Raw genomic sequence first — 6605 nt, forward strand, 5'->3', positions numbered from 1 at the left:
AAAATATTATTTATCTCTATTTCAAAACCGAGCTCTGGCACCTCTACAAATCCCTGCTTCCCTTTGTGAAGGGCCTATCCATTTACTTTTATGTTGAGTCATCACCCTCTTATTAAAAAGCACTAGCTGGAGAGCACAGCTGTCATTTGCATTCATTACTGTTAATTTATATTGGGTATGACTATGATTGGATCTCTTTTACCATGAATTACAATGTCTCACTACTAGGGAAAACCTTATACACAGAATCTTAGCAGCAACGTGGTTTAAAAACAGACGCTACTGCTAATTAGCAGTAGCGAGCTTCAGCAAACAACGCTACTAATATCTATGTAGCAGTAGCGCTCTAGGTGAAACGAGCGCTACTACTATAATTGCCACGGTGTTGCCTCCAGGCTAGATATAGTAGTAGCGCCCTTCCCAGGGACGCGCTACTGCTAAAGTACTTAGTAGCAGCATTTTTCTTCAAAACTCGCTACTGCTAAGTATCACCGCAACTAATTAAGTTTAGTCCCATACTGCTAAGCGAACAAGGTGTTTAGCACCTTAAATATGTGACTTCTCAACCTATATCTCGAGCACCTGGTCTTCATTGAACTATATGTGTATGATTTGTGGCTGCAATATGAATCCTCGCCTGTACCTATACAGGTACAATGAGGATTCATGTTGACTATTTAGATTCTACACAAAAAGATCAATGATGACCAATGTATATTTTTGATGTTTTTACATTGCTTAGACTTATAGCGTTTTTTCAGGACAAAGCGTTCACTAGTAGAAAAAGGGACAAACGTGAAGCACATTAGTGCCGGTTTGTATTTGAGCCGGTACTAATGGTACCGTTAGTGCCGGTTCGAACGGATTTGCATTAATGCCGGTTCGTGTTGAACCTTTAGTACCGGTTCGTGGCACGAACCGGTACTAAAGGGGTGGTGGTAGGCTGGCGTCAGGCCGGGGCCCCACGATCACCTTTAGTACCGGTTCGTGGCATGAACCAGTACTAAAGGTCTAACCTTTAGTACCGGTTCGTGCCATGAACCGGTACTAAAGGGGTCTGACCTATAGTACCGGTTGGAGACACAAACCGGCACTATAGGGAAATTTTCAAACTTGAAAAAATCATAACTAAATCATCCTAATTCAGAAAAATACATATAATGTATCAAAATTTGCAGAACAAAAAGATTGATCCGCTGAAACTCTTATATGCATTATTTCTTTTCTTTTCTTTGGGGGTCAGTAGGAGAAGACCATGATTAAATTGTTGAAGTGGCTCTTATATGCATTATTGTTGATTTAACCAAGAGCCCATATTGCCTTGTCTGCTCCTGTTTATTGAATGCTCGCAGATTCCAGCTTAGTCCAATGCACATGCACTCTTATTATTATTCACCTTGTTTGGTCGTGGAAGTGAAAGGCAATTATGATGATATATGATGGGCTGACTGAGATGAGAAAAGCTGGTATGAACTCGACCTCTTTTGTTTTTGTAAATATGATGAGTTCATCGTTCTTGATTCAGCTTGTTATGAATAAACATGTTTGCAATGACAATTAGAGATCATAGTTGCTTATGCCATGCTTGATTAGCTATGACTTATAATGGTTTACCTTGCATGCCAACATGCTATTGAGATGGTTATGATGTGGTATGATGGGGTGGTATCCTCCTTTGAATGATTTAAATGACTTGACTTGGCACATGTTCACGCATGAAGTTGAAACAAATCAACATAGCCTTCACGATATTTATGTTCATGGTGGATTATATCCTACTCATGCTTGCATCCAATGTTTATTAATTTTAATGCATGTACATGGCTGTTGTTGCTCTCTAGTTGGTCGCTTCCCAGTCTTTTGCTAGCCTTCACTTGTACTAAGCGGGAATACTGCTTGTGCATCCAATCCCTTAAACCCCAAAGTTATTCCAGATGAGTCCACTATACCTTCCTATATGTCGTATCTACCTGCCGTTCCAAGTAAATTTTTATGTGCCAAACTCTAAACCTTCAAATAAACATTCTGTTTTGTATGATCGAATAGCTCATGTATCAACCAAGGCTGCCCTTATCTTCCATGTTAGGCGGGTTATTCTCAAGAGGAGTGGACTCCGCTCCTCACTCACGAGAAAATGGCTGGTCACCGGGATGCCCAGTCCCAAGCTTTATGCAAACTAAATCAAAATTAATTGCAAACAAAACTCCCCCTAGGACCTGATGTATGTTGGAGGCACTCGTTGTTTTGAGCAAGCCATGGATTGATGCTTGTGGGTGGAGGGGGAGTATAAACTTTACCATACTGTTTGGGAACCGCCTATAATGTGTGTAGCATGGAAGATATCACCATCTCTTAGTTGCTATGTTGACAATGAAAGTATACCGCTCAAAATATTATTTATCTCTATTTCAAAACCGAGCTCTGGCACCTCTACAAATCCCTGCTTCCCTCTGCGAAGGGCCTATCCATTTACTTTTATGTTGAGTCATCACCCTCTTATTAAAAAGCACTAGCTGGAGAGCACAACTGTCATTCGCATTCATTACTGTTAATTTATATTGGGTATGACTATGATTGGATCTCTTTTACCATGAATTACAATGTCTCACTACTAGGGAAAACCTTATACACAGAATCTTAGCAGCAACGTGGTTTAAAAACAGACGCTACTGCTAATTAGCAGTAGCGAGCTTCAGCAAACAACGCTAGTAATATCTATGTAGCAGTAGCGCTCTAGGTGAAACGAGCACTACTACTATAATTGCCACGGTGTTGCCTCCAGGCTAGATATAGTAGTAGCGCCCTTCCCAGGGATGCGCTACTGCTAAAGTACTTAGTAGCAGCGTTTTCTTCAAAACTCACTACTGCTAAGTATCACCGCAACTAATTAAGTTTAGTCCCATACTGCTAAGCGAACAAGGCGTTTACCACCTTAAATATGTTACTTCTCAACCTATATCTCGAGCACCTGGTCTTCATTGAACTATATGTGTATGATTTGTCGCTGCAATATGAATCCTCGCCTGTACCTATACAGGTACAGTGAGGATTCATGTTGAATATTTAGATTCTACACAAAAAGATCAATGATGACCAATGTATATTTTTGATGTTTTTACATTGCTTAGACTTATAGCGTTTTTTCAGGACAAAGCGTTAACTAGTAGAAAAAGGGTCAAACGTGAAGCACATTTGTGTCGGTTTGTATTTGAGCCGATACTAATGGTACCATTAGTGCCGGTTCGAAGGATTTGCATTAATGCCGGTTCGTGTTGAACCTTTAGTACCGGTTCGTGGCAAGAACCAGTACTAAAGGGGTGGTGGCAGGCTGGCCTCAGGCCGGAGCCCCACGATCACCTTTAGTACCGGTTCGTGGCACGAACCGGTACTAAAGCTCTAACCTTTAGTACCGGTTCGTGCCATGAACCGGTACTAAAGGGGTATGACCTATAGTACCGGTTGGAGACACAAACCGGCAGTATAGGGCAATTTTCAAACTTGAAAAAATCATAACTAAATCATCCTAATTCAGAAAAATACATATAATATATCAAAATTTGCAGAACAAAAAGATTGATCCGTTGAAACTATTATATGCATTATTTCTTTTCTTTTCTTTGGGGGTTAGTAGGAGAAGACCATGATTAAATTGTTGAAGTGGCTCTTATATGCATTATTGTTGATTTAACCAAGAGCCCATATTGCCTCGTCTCCTCCTGTTTATTGAATGCTCACAGATTCCAGCTTAGTCCAATGCACATGCACTCTTATTATTATTCACCTCGTTTGGTCGTGCAAGTGAAAGGCAATTATGATGATATATGATGGGCTGACTGAGATGAGAAAAGCTGGTATGAACTCGACCTCTTTTGTTTTTGTAAATATGATGAGTTCATCGTTCTTGATTCAGCTTGTTATGAATAAACATGTTTGCAATGACAATTAGAGATCATAGTTGCTTATGCCATGCTTGATTAGCTATGAGTTATAATGGTTTACCTTGCATGCCAACATGCTATTGAGATGGTTATGATGTGGTATGATGGGGTGGTATCCTCCTTTGAATGATTTAAATGACTTGACTTGGCACATGTTCACGCATGTAGTTGAAACAAATCAACATAGCCTTCACGATATTTATGTTCATGGTGGATTATATCCTACTCATGCTTGCATCCAATGTTTATTAATTTTAATGCATGTACATGGCTGTTGTCGCTCTCTAGTTGGTCGCTTCCCAGTCTTTTGCTAGCCTTCACTTGTACTAAGCGGGAATACTGCTTGTGCATCCAATCCCTTAAACCCCAAAGTTATTCTAGATGAGTCCACTATACCTTCCTATATGTCGTATCTACCTGCCGTTCCAAGTAAATTTTTATGTGCCAAACTCTAAACCTTCAAATAAACATTCTGTTTTGTATGCTCGAATAGCTCATGTATCAACCAAGGCTGCCCTTATCTTCCATGTTAGGCGGGTTATTATCAAGAGGAGTGGACTCCGCTCCTCACTCACGAGAAAATGGCTGGTCACCGGGATGCCCAGTCCCATGCTTTATGCAAACTAAATCAAAATTAATTGCAAACAAAACTCCCCCTGGGACCTGATGTATGTTGGAGGCACTCGTTGTTTTGAGCAAGCCATGGATTGATGCTTGTTGGTGGAGGGGGAGTATAAACTTTACCATACTGTTTGGGAACCGCCTATAATGTGTGTAGCATGGAAGATATCACCATCTCTTAGTTGCTATGTTGACAATGAAAGTATACCGCTCAAAATATTATTTATCTCTATTTCAAAACCGAGCTCTGGCACCTCTACAAATCCCTGCTTCCCTCTGCGAAGGGCCTATCCATTTACTTTTATGTTGAGTCATCACCCTCTTATTAAAAAGCACTAGCTGGAGAGCACAGCTGTCATTTGCATTCATTACTGTTAATTTATATTGGGTATGACTATGATTGAATCTCTTTTACCATGAGTTACAATGTCTCACTACTAGGGAAAACCTTATACACAGAATCTTAGCAGCAACGTGGTTTAAAAACAGACGCTACTGCTAATTAGCAGTAGCAAGCTTCAGCAAACAACGCTACTAATATCTAAGTAGCAGTAGCGCTCTGGTGAAACGAGCGCTACTACTATAATTGCCACGGTGTTGCCTCCAAGCTAGATATAGTAGTAGCGCCCTTCCCAGGGATGCGCTACTGCTAAAGTACTTAGTAGCAGCGTTTTCTTCAAAACTCACTGCTGCTAAGTATCACCGCAACTAATTAAGTTTAGTCCCATACTGCTAAGCGAACAAGGTGTTTACCACCTTAAATATATTACTTCTCAACCTATATCTCGAGCACTTGGTCTTGATTGAACTATATGTGTATGATTTGTGGCTGCAATATGAATCCTCGCCTGTACCTATACAGGTACAGTGAGGATTCATGTTGACTATTTAGATTCTACACAAAAAGATCAATGATGACTAATGTATATTTTTGATGTTTTTACATTGCTTAGACTTATAGCGTTTTTTCAGGACAAAGCGTTCACTAGTAGAAAAAGGGTCAAACGTGAAGCACATTAGTGCCGGTTTGTATTTGAGCCGGTACTAATGGTACCATTAGTGCCGGTTCGAACGGATTTGCATTAATGCCGGTTCGTGTTGAACCTTTAGTACCGGTTCGTGGCACGAACCGGTACTAAAGGGGTGGTGGCAGGCTGGCGTCAGGCCGGGGCCCCATGATCACCTTTAGTACCGGTTCGTGGCACGAACCGGTACTAAAGGTCTAACCTTTAGTACCGTTCGTGCCATGAACCGGTACTAAAGGGGTTTGACCTGTAGTACCGGTTGGAGACACAACCGGCACTATAGTATTTGAGCCGGTACTAATGGTACCATTATGTGACGCCCGAGTAATCAAGCTACAGTAACCTCTGCTAATGATGCCACGTTACCTCGATTACTGTTGCTAATCTCACGTTAGTTCGAAAACGGTTCGATTTCAAATTCAAAATCAAGCAAACATTAAAAGTTATCAAATATTAAAACTAAAATGTTCGGGGTGAGTCAAATAATCCATATTAAATATTGGTGAAGAATCCCCACTGTTATGAAATCTTTAAATACTCTAAAGCGAATAAAACAGTAGCAAAACAATTATTGAAATGCCTTTTATAATTAATAAAATGTTAAGCTATCCTATTTAGGGACTAAACTTTATATGGTAGTGGGTTTAGTGGTAGTACTAATTTAGGGGTCATTTTGTACTTTACAAAGCTAAAATTAAGGAGGAACAAAGTAAAACAGAAAAGAAACAAAATACATAAAAGAAAATTAAACAAAAAAACAAAAAAAGGGCCTCGTGGCCAACTGGACCTCAGCCCAGCCAGTGACCCAGCTGGTCCCAGCCGCCCGAATGGGCCGGCCCACCCCGCGCCCTAGCCTACTAATCCCCCCCACGACCGAAACCCTAACCTACCCCCACCCCCGCTCTCCCCACGACGCCCCCTCCTCTCTCCCGATCTGGATCGGGATCCAGAGGAGGCCGACGCCGCTCGACGCCGCCCTGCGCCCGGAGCTCGCCGCCCCCCACGCCAGGACGCTGCCACC

This window comes from Triticum aestivum, chromosome 7A, assembly GCF_018294505.1.
Source record: "Triticum aestivum cultivar Chinese Spring chromosome 7A, IWGSC CS RefSeq v2.1, whole genome shotgun sequence".
NCBI lineage: Eukaryota > Viridiplantae > Streptophyta > Magnoliopsida > Poales > Poaceae > Triticum > Triticum aestivum.